The 11,636-nt window shown below is 44.5% G+C and overlaps 1 pseudogene; it reads left to right on the forward strand.

The window, feature by feature from the left end:
• Positions 1–2,013: 2,013 nt before the first annotated feature.
• Positions 2,014–11,300, forward strand: LOC124031647 (annotated as a pseudogene).
• The last annotated feature ends 336 nt before the right edge of the window (positions 11,301–11,636 follow it).

An 11,636-nucleotide genomic window follows, 5' to 3' on the forward strand; every position in this document is an offset into this window, starting at 1 on the left:
TATTGTATGACTGACTTGCATACTACCCATGTAGATTAGACAATACAAACACTTTGCTTGCTACATGTGGAAATAATTTTAAAAAATTATTTGACATTTCAATGCTTTCTACAGTTGTGTCAAGTTGTCTGAATGTCCTTTGGGTGGTGAATTATTTTTATTCACACAGGAAACTGTTGAGCCTTAAAACCCCAGCAGCATTGCTGTTCTTGACACAAATCAGTTTGCCTCGCACCTACTTTTTTGTCTTTTAGCAGACACTCTTTTCTGGAGAAACTTACAGTAGTGAATGCATTATTTTCCTACTGGTATCTCATGGGAATTGAGCCCACAACCCTGGCGTTGCAAGTGCTATGCTCTACCAACTGAACCACACGGGACATGCACTTAAGTCTTTTGATCTTTTGTCTTGCCTACTCACCCTCTGAATTGCACACATACACAATGTCTTAATTGTCACAAGGCTTAACTGTTTCTTTAACCTGTCTACTCCCCTTCAACTACATTGATTGAAGTTAATTTAACAAGTGAAATCACTGTACGTGTGTGTGTGTGTGTGTGTGTGTGTGTGTGTGTGTGTGTGTGTGTGTGTGTGTGTGTGTGTGTGTGTGTGTGTGTGTGTGTGTGTCCTCGAGGGTACAGAAGGGATGGAGGTAAAATGCATGAAGTCTCTTTAAGGAGGAAGTATCTGTTCAGGGTTTTTACCCTCTGTAAAACACACACACAAAGACACATAGTGAGAATTAGCACCTTGAACACATAATGAAACCTTGACCCAGTTAGAGAGCCCACTTACCGTCAACTACATTCAACAATTTCTGAGCATTAGTGTGTGTGTGTGTGTGTGTGTGTGTGTGTGTGTGTGTGTGTGTGTGTGTGTGTGTGTGTGTGTGTGTGTGTGTGTGTGTGTGTGTGTTTGAGAGAGATATCGCATAACTGACAAACTTTCCACCACGTCTGACACATGCATACATATATACAGACAGACTTACTGTATAATAACATGAATATTACCCTATCCAAATAACCAAGGCTGTTCAAAGTCCATAACTGAATTTACACATTTCAGAGGTCCTTCCCCTAGCTTTGTAGGATGTGAATAGAGGCTGTTTTGAATAGAATCCAACAATAGCAATACAATAATAGTTTTGCGGTGAAAAGGAATAGATGTGACCTGATAATAGCCTATAAACATTACGGAATCAGATATCTCACTAATCTACCGCTGTTAACGATATCTTTACACCACTGAGATGTTTTTCAGATTCGTCCTGGGTTCAAATATATGCATACTCTGAGTATTAGAGTATTTTCAAATAATATGGTCCGAATCAACTACTTCTGTTGGAAGTATTTTACCATTTTTAAAAAAAGTATAGGCCTAGCATATGCTACTATTTGAATTATTTTCAAATACTTATTTCCAAATACATTATTTCAAATACCAAGCAGACCTGGGGTAATACAATATTTGCATTTGAAAATAGAAGTTTCTGTGTATTTGAGTAAGTTCAAATACATGCCAATATTTTCTAAGTGTTATTTTAAAATACATTCTAATATTCAACTACTTGTATTTTCAAATAAATAATATCCAAATACTTGGCCTACTTCCAAATGTCTTCGAAAGTAATTGAAATACTAAAAATAGTAGGCCTCAACACTAACTGTGCAGGGGACTGCAATGTTTATGCAGCAAACATTTCCGTCCTTCCCGCAGTTAAATAAAATGTTCTTTCTCAGTATACCCTGACTATTATTTCCTTACTGTTAGTTAAAGCAAAGTTCACACTCTCGGCAATCCAAGACGTAGAGCAGTACTAGCTTGAACATTTGGCTAGTTCGTTTTGCATGGCCCGATGCCCCGGGAGATTTCTCTTAAGGACCAATGGAACGGTCTAAAATGAACACACTCCGTCTAATCGGGGCACCGGGCAATACAAAACGTATTCGCCCAATGGTATACTGTGGGAGGTAACTACTGATGTAACCTGTCTGTCTGGAGTAGGCGGCAGGAGAGGTGGAGCTGTATGTTGTAAACTAGTCAGCGATTACGCACTCTCCCAAAACACAATTTAACTCGCAGGGAACTATTCGATCAGTTCTTAGGAACATACAAGAACAACATGGCACTGGAACATAACATGTTGGCCTACCTACTTTTCAGTTGTATTGAATTACATTTATTTGGTTTTGAAATGCACTCTGTAGTGTAAACATGTATGTGGACTGTCAGCCCACTGGATTTTGCGTTTCTTGGCTGCCTGAGCGTTGTTCTAGCAACATCGGATACAATGTGACTTTTCCAAGTGTCTCTGGTGTCAGTACTGATCAATGTTCATGATGAGTTGCGGAAATGAACCAGCACGTGCTGTGCTCCTGTTGTGTTTGCTGCTGCTCCTGCACGCCGCGGAGGAGAAACCACGCGCTAAACTAACTGTCACCGAGGTAAAGGAATGAATCATACCATCTTTGATGATCTTCGTGGAGATAATGTAACTAATAAGCAATGGAGACATTATACTCAGACTGTAGCCTATAGATAATGGAAATGATGTATTGAAAATGCATTAGGCTATGTGAACCTGCATCAATATTCACTTCACATGTCAATAAACTCAACACAGCCATGTTCTGTTTCTTCTCCTTCTTCCTTTCCCTGTCTCCTCCACTTTATCCATAGATTCAACACCATAATGGTAAGTGTTACTTTAGTCCATGGTCCCCTTGGAGAGCTGATCTTATACACAATATGAAGAGGAACAGTTTATTTGGAATTGAGACTTCACATGGAAAGTTTACTCCATATGTTGTACAGTTTTGAATGTTCTGTGGCATTTGTTTTTTCTATAGGTTCCACCTGGAACTTGGAGAGTCTTCCCCAGCTGAGTCTGTCCACCTTCCGGTTATCTCCATCACAAGGCTCCTGTTCTGCTTGTGTCCATGTCCGTGTCAGAATGAAAGCTGCAGGTAAAGGCCTTGAACTGTGTCTCCCATCCACAATCAATCTCACTCTCCACATCATCCTCTTCCCCGTCAGAACCTTCTTCCAACTTACTTTTATCCAAAGTCTTCATCTCAGTCTCCCTTTCTCTGACCTTGTGTTTGTTGTCCCCCATGATGAAATTGGGGAGGGGACTATGGATTTGTCTCTGTATGTTAGTACATTAGTCACACACAATATTTCAGACTCCACTGGCCTGATGTTTGATGAAACTTGGGTGAATGATGCGTCTTGTTATAGAGATCCAGCATTTACAAAATTACACTGATTGTCCAGATGGTGGCGGTATGACAAGAGATTGAAAATGCTAACTTTGTCAAGTCATGCCCCTCATCCTGTTTGACCTAAAGTCATGCAATTCGGTACATAGGTCCCTCTCCTCAGGGACCCCATAAGTTCTCAACATATGCAAGAACATTCATATCAACCACACAGTGGCTCTGTGACGGGCACATGTTTATATCGCTTGATCTGTTTGAAATTTGGCACATATGCTCAGGAATATTAGTCTAGCCAACCCATGCGATATCTCAGACACCACTGGCCCGCTTTTGATTAAACTTGGGTGAGTGATGCATCTTGCCATAGAGATCTGTCATTTACAAAGTTATACTGATTTGCAAAAGGGGGGGCGCAGCATCATCCGTGTGGGGGGGGGTGACATGTTTACTGTTGCCTTATTTGGCTATCTTTCTTCCTTAACATGACTTTCTCTTGTTCTACCTTTACTGCCACGATTCCTTAATCTGTCCTCTGTTTTTCCTCTCTAGACTTTACTGGGACACTGACCATTACCTACCTGGAGCTGTCAACTAGTACTCACAGAATCATCTCCATAGAAAATGTCAAAAATCGCACTTTACAGGTAACAACTTCTCTTCATTCCACTGACCAGTGAATATTCCTTAGCTACCAAAGTTATCAGAATGATACAATTAAGTTCACTTTCTCACCCTTTTATCTATTAATTGTCCCCACGATGAAATCATGGAGGGGACTGTGGATCTATCTCCATCAGTTAGTGCGTTCGTACGTTCGTCACACACGATATCTGTGACGGTACTGGTCTGATTTTGATTAAACTTGGGTGAATGATGAGTCTTGCCATAGAGATCTGTCATTTACAAAATTACACTGATTTTCCAAGGGGGGCCCTGCATCATTTGTGGGGATAACATGTTTACTGTTGCCTTGTTTTTATTTTAAGTGGAGAGGCCCGCTTCCATTCAACGGAGGAAAGACCAAAATCAAACGTTTACGTCTCCATAATATTGGCCATCAAATTTTGGTAAGATCTGATATTTTCATGCGCGCACACATTAAAACAGGTGAACGTGTGTTTCTGATTATGGTGCTGTGTCTCTGCTGCCCACCAGTGGGAGTTGGTGTATGACTGTTTCCCGGCCGATGCAGGGCGACAAGTGTATGTGTCTTTGTCCTCCAAACCAAAGAGAGAAGACAGGTACATCGTACAAGACATCTGTCCAGGTAATGAATCTCAAAACCTAACCTTCCACATCCATCACTTTTCCCCTTCCCTCATGTGATCAAAATGACATAATAATTTATTATATTTCTATAGTCATTTTGTATACTATGACTCTCTGTCTGTGGTGATTCAGATCCAGTGCCGGAGTTTGACCTGTTTGTTGATGAGCTGGCTCGATCCCTCACTGTAACTGTAGCCACTGGGGACCATATGTACCAGCCCGCTCTCTCACCTGAAGTGTACACCAGGCTGTGTTACAGACAGACAGACTCAGAATGCTCCAACCTTTCTCCACTTACCACTGTAAGCCCATTGTGTGTGTGTAGACGTGTTTCAAAAGGTGAAAGTTGTGTACAAAGATGTATATAATTTGTTTATGGATAACGTATGTTTTCACCAGATTGACACCAATCAGGCATTGTCAGTGACTCTCCGGTTCCCCTACCTGCTTCGCTGTGTCTGTGTTCAGGTAAGGTCTCACTCGACTACATATCAGATAATGTGCAATGGACAGTGACATTGCTGCATGGCTCAAACTATGTCCCATGTAAGTGTCTTTACTTGTCTTGTCTGTTTGTATGTCTGCCTGCTACAGGTATATTACACACACCTGGATGCAAGGCGAACCACAGTTTGCCCATTTGTGAACATTTCATTAGGTGGTGAGTATTCATGTTTTTTTTATGTCTCATAGACTTGTGTGAGATGCAGTAGTTGATGATTAGCTTCAGTCTCTGCCTGTGTTACCTGTAAATTGCCCTGTGAATCTGATCTGGGGAACCAGGGGCTTTCTGCTGGATCTATTATTATTATTATTATTATTATTATTGTGAGTCACAGATAAACCAGCAGAGGATGCAGTCCTTAGAAACCAAAGTCATCTTGGAGCATTCACTCCTCACACTACTATCTGTAATAATGCACTGTCTGTGTGTGATTTGAAGAGGCCAGAGACGTGTGGCGCTCCAGTTTTGTGACTCTGTATGGTGAGTTGGGTTCCAACCTGGCATGGAGTTCCCCGTGTCCTGCTGCTTACCTGAAGCTCTCTGCCTCCCTCTGCTGGCAACACCAGAGAAACACATCCCACTGCACTCCCATCTTCAACTCCACACTGGAGGACATAGTGGAGAAGAGAGATCTGGTAAGGGTTGGTGATTACTATGATGATGATGATGAAGAGGAGGATAATAATGATGAATATTCCCTTCCCTCTCCCGTTGACAGAAATATAATGTTTCTGCTGTGGATAAACACCCTCAGATGTGTGTGCAGGTAAGACTGTGAGCCGATACATGTATAATATCAACAGTTAACTGTATAGTACATGTGGGTTTCAGTCGCTGATGTTCTCATGTCTCTCCTCTCTGTAGTTGTCCTTCAGAAGCAGTTTTGATGTCCACTGTCCATTCCTGCGAGGTGAGAGACCACAAGACCGCAGTGATATGAATACTGCGCTTGATATTGTTATTATTCATTTATTTATTTAACCTTTAACTAGGCAAGTCAGTTAAGAACAAATTCTTATTTACAATGACGGCCTACCCCGGCCAAACCCAGAGACGACGCTGGGCCAATTATGCGCCGCCCTATGGGGACTCCCAGTCACGGCCAGTTATGATACAGCCTGGATTCAAATCTGTAGTGACACCTCAAGCATTGAGATGCAGTGCCTTAGACCGCTGACCTACTCGGGAGCTCATAAACACATCTTCTGTGCCACTAAGAGCGGTAAAACTCCATACCACTTTTAGTCTACCCAAATGCATGCAAGACCCTCCCTTCGGCAAATCCGACCATGAGTCTATAAACCCTTCTTTCTGATTCCAAACAAACGCTCAAAAAGGAAGTACCATCTGACCCGAGGCTACAATACTATTTTGCTAATACAGACTGTAATAAGTTCCGGAGATCAACTGATAGCATTGAGGAGTTTACCACATCAGTCACGGGCTTCATCAATAAGTGCATAGACAATGTCGTTCCCACAGTGCCTATACAAGCGTGTAAATCAAAAAACATGTATTACAGGCAATATCCTTGCTGGGCTAAAGGCTAGAACTACTGCTTACAAAGAATGGGACATGGATATGGGTGCATACAAGAAAGACTGCTACGACCTCCGAGACATCAAACATGAAAAAGGACAATATAGGAGGAAGGTGGAATTCAAATCAAATCAAAATCAAATGTATTTATATAGCCCTTCGTACATCAGCTGATATCTCAAAGTGCTGTACAGAAACCCAGCCTAAAACCCCAAACAGCAAGCAAAATGTAGGGGTAGAAGCACGGTGGCTAGGAAAAACTCCCTAGAAAGGCCAAAACCTAGGAAGAAACCAGGCTATGTGGGGTGGCCAGTCCTCTTCTGGCTGTGCCGGGTGGAGATAACAGAACATGGCCAAGATGTTCAAATGTTCATAAATGACCAGCATGGTCCAATAATAACAAGGCAGAACAGTTGAAACTGGAGCAGCAGCACGGCCAGGTGGACTGGGGACAGCAAGGAGTCATCATGTCAGGTAGTCCTGAGGCATGGTCCTAGGGCTCTGGTCCTCTGAGAGAGAGAAGGAAAGAGAGAAAGAGAGAATTAGAGAGAGCACACTTAAATTCACACAGGACACCGAATAGGACAGGAGAAGTACTCCAGATATAACAAACTGACCCTAGCCCCCCGACACAAACTACTGCAGCATAAATACTGGAGGCTGAGACAGGAGGGGTCAGGAGACACTGTGGCCCCATCCGAGGACACCCCCGGACAGGACCAAACAGGAAGGATATAACCCCACCCACTTTGCCAAAGCACAGCCCCCACACCACTAGAGGGTTATCTTCAACCACCAACTTACCATCCTGAGACAAGGCTGAGTATAGCCCACAAAGATCTCCGCCATGGCACAACCCAAGGGGGGGTGCCAACCCAGACAGGATGACCACATCAGTGAATCAACCCACTCAGGTGACGCACCCCTTCCAGGGACGGCATGAGAGAGCCCCAGTAAAGCCAGTGACTCAGCCCCTGTAATAGGGTTAGAGGCAGAGAATCCCAGTGGAAAGAGGGGAACCGGCCAGGCAGAGACAGCAAGGGCGGTTCATTGCTCCACAGCCTTTCGGTTCACCTTCCGACTCCTGGGCCAGACTACACTCAATCATATGACCCACTGAAGAGATGAGTCTTCAGTAAAGACTTAAAGGTTGAGACCGAGTTTCTCTATTACACCGGCTCTGATGCTCGTTGGATGTGGCAGGGATGGCAGACGATAACAAAGGGAAACCCAGCCATGAGATGCCCAGTGACGAGAAATTCCCAAACTAGCTAGGCCACAACAACTACGCCACACTAACCCTAAACACAGGGGCCCTTCAGGAGTGTGAGTTTAGTCCCCACCTGTACTCCCTGTTCACCCATGACTGAGTGGCCATACACGACTCCAACACCATCATCAAGTTTGCTGACGACACAATGGTTGTAGGGCCTGATCTCCGACGGCGATGAGACAGCCTATAGGGAGGAGGTCAGAGACTTGGCAGTGTGGTGCCAGGACAACAACCTCTCCCTCAACGTCAGCAAAACCAAGAAGCTTATCGTGAACTACAGGAGAAGGGGTCGAGAGGTTCAGGTTCCTTGGTGTCCACATCACTAAGGCCTTAACATGGTCCATACACACACCCGCACAGTCGTGAAGAGGGCACGAGAACATCAGCGACTGACTAAATAGCCATAAGACTGCTAAATGGTTAATTAAATGGTTCATCACTCCAGAGAATGTGTTTCCACTGCTCCAGAGTCCAATGGCGATGAGCTTTACACCACTCCAGCCAACGCTTGGCATTGCACATGGTGATTTTAGGCTTGTGTGCTGCTGCTCGGCCATGGAAACCCATTTCATGAAACTCCTGATTAACAGTTCTTGTCCTGACATTGTTTCCAGAGGCAGTTTGGAACTCGGTAGTGACTGTTGCAACTGAGAACAGGCGATTTTTAAGCGCTATGCGCTTCAGCACTCAGCGGTACTGTTCTGTGAGCTTGTGTGTTCTATCACTTTGTGGCTGAGCAGTTGTTGCTCCTAGATGTTTCCACTTCACAATAACAGCATTTACAGTTGACCGGGGCAGCTCTAGCAGGGCAGAAATTTGATGAACTGACTTGTCACTGAGCTCTTCAGTAAGGCCATTCCACTGCCAATGTTTGTCTATGGAGATTGCATGGCTGTGCTCGATTTAAAAATATATGTTTTATACACCTGTCAGCAAAGGGTGTGGCTGAAATGGCCTAATCCACTAATTTGAAGGGGTGTCCACATACTTTTGAATATGTAGTTTATCTATCTCAAATTCCTGGTACTGTATATAGTTTAATTCCTCTTTGTATTTATATATATATTTTCAACTGCATCGTTGGGAAGGGCTCGTAATCAAACAGTAAAGTCTACATCCATTCCGCGCATATGACCGATAAAATGTGATTTGAACATCTCTCTCTCCTTCCTTCCCTCAGGTATGTCTAAGTGGGAGGCATATGTTGGTCCTGGTTCACAGAGTCTCCGTGTCTATCTCACTTCCACTATCCCAGCATCCTTTGCTGCTCAACTCTGTGTATGGCAGGACAAGGGATGTGTGTCCAGAGGAGCTATCTACTTAGTAAACATGGTAAGGTAAGAAGACACTGTTATAAGAGCTGTATGACTTAAATGTAAATGTAAATGTAAGACACTGTTACTGTAGTATAGATCTGTAGACACTGGTCCATGCTGTTAAGAGTGCAGTTTTCTGTTGTACAGGGTGGGGGCACCAGAGAGACACAGATGAACCTGCCCTTATCCTTCCTAACTGAGGGACTATGTGTGCAGGTATAACCTATTTAATAAAAAATATAAAAATGTACCTTTATTTTACTAGGCAAGTCAGTTAAGAACAAATTCTTATTTTCAATGACGGCCTAGGAACAGTGGGTTAACTGCCTGTTCAGCGGCAGAACGACAGATTTGTACCTTGTCAGCTCGGGGTTTAGAACTTGCAACCTGTCGGTTACTAGTCCAACGCTCTAACCACTAGGCGACCCTGCCGCCCCTAACTATGAATGTTTTTTGTATTATTATTAAGGATATCTTACCTTACTTTGACTTTCTTTTCATTTCACGCTCTCTTTAACTCTCTGAAGGTGTGGCGGTCAGATCCTCCACAGTATGGGAGGAGAATACTCTGTCCTGACTGTGAGTTCTCTCTCTCACACACACACACACACACACACACACACACACACACACACACACACACACACACACACACACACACACACACACACACACACACACACACACACACACACACACACACACAGCACTTCCAATAAGTAGTATCCTCTTATGCCTTCTCAGATTCCCACAGGAGATGGGGTCTCTATGCTGTTGCAGCCTTGACACTTCTGGTTACTGTGGCAATGCTGGGACGCCTCATCCACTATGTGACCAAGAATGGAGTCACAGGTCAGTTTTTCTTGTACTCTGTACGTAAGACCTTTGTAGCCCCTTCTTGTGTCCTCAGTCATATTATATTGCATTCACAATGTTTGCAATATTATGTACTGTTTTTGACCTACTTGTCTGCTCTGTCTTTGTATCACCTTATCCTTCAAACCTAATTTAATCCACATTTGATTTGATCCCAAAGGCTTAATGGCCATCAGTGAAATAATAGAGAAATCAAGCAATAACTTACAATAATTTCCAATCATTTTTTTTGTCTCATCCTCGTTAACCCTCTCCTTTGTGTGTGTGTCTGCCTCGCCCCTTCTCTCCCTCCCTGCAGGTTGGCTGTTCATCCAGAGGCCTGTGTTGTTGGTGTGTTCCTCAGAGCTGTCAACCCATGTGTCTCCCGTGTGTGCTTTGGCCTCCATTCTACAGGGAGAGCTGTGTGCTGACGTGCGCATGGCTCTGTGGGCCCAGATCTCCAATGGGGATGGTCCTTGGGATATGGAGAGGTCTGGGGCTGGTGTGGCTGAGCTGGGCCCTGTGCCCTGGATGTATGGACAGTGGGAGGCAGTCAGAGAGGCAGGAGGCCGGGTGCTGATCATATGGAGCCCAGAGGCTAAGGAGTCCTACAAGAGCTGGAGAGAAGAGCGAGATGGGAAAAGATAGGAGGGAGTAAAGGAGAGGAGATGCGACAAGGGGAGAGTGGAGGAGAGGAGCTGAAAGGACTTGAGTTAACAAGAAATAAACAGGAGCAAGCAGGAATGGAGAAAGAAGTGGAATGGAAAGAGGAAGGTAGGAGCGGAGAGGAGGAGAGGAAGCCCTGCTCAGTGACGGGGCCGGTGTTCAGGGCTGCCCTGTCCTGTCTGCAGGGGGCACTACAGGGGACAGGCAAGAGCCACGGCTTTGCCCTTGTCTACTTCCAGGACCTCTGTCACAGCCGAGACATCCCCAAAAACCTCAGAGGTGTCCCGCGCTACTGCCTGCCTCGGGATTTTGGGGGCCTGATACGAGAGCTGGGCGGGATGGCTAGAGGAAGGAACAATGTGATTGGCAGCTGGCACTGCTGGCTCAGACTCCTCTCCAAAACATTGTCGCTTTGGTTGGCACGACGACTAACTCACAAGGTGAGTTGCTACGGACGCACCCACAGGAAGAAGAGGGTCCAAAACCGAAATTGTCGCAGAAAGTGATGTCAGGAGAGGACACTAAAGCAGGCAATGTGTCGCCACTGTCAACCAATTAAGAGAGGACAGAGCCAAGCACTTTGCAGGAGGAGTCACTCAGCGGGCCACCGTGGTGATGAGTCTGGGCATCTCAGGTTTGACCTTATATAAAAAGTCCACCCAGGAAGTATAAGGGTGATCCATCAATATCTAGTTTGTCTACAAATGAATCATTTGTTGGATTCACGTCTCCATCTCAAACAAAAATCTAAGTTAAAGAATTGTCACTATAGAGCAGTGCGCTGAAAATACTGGATACATCCTGTACAATGTACTTAGCTTTGAACACTTCATCTGATTTTTCAAATGTGAAGCTTGTCTTCAAGTGTCTCTCAATGGTCTTTCCCCTGAACCCCCTGCCCTAAACAGATGCCGGAGCTGCAAAGGGGTCTTTCTACTGCGGGGTCTTTCTACTGCATTGTTTCCCAACAGGCTGCTACTGCTTCAGC

The sequence above is a fragment of the Oncorhynchus gorbuscha genome, linkage group LG03 (genome assembly GCF_021184085.1).
Source record: "Oncorhynchus gorbuscha isolate QuinsamMale2020 ecotype Even-year linkage group LG03, OgorEven_v1.0, whole genome shotgun sequence".
In the NCBI taxonomy this organism is placed as follows: Eukaryota; Metazoa; Chordata; class Actinopteri; order Salmoniformes; family Salmonidae; genus Oncorhynchus; species Oncorhynchus gorbuscha.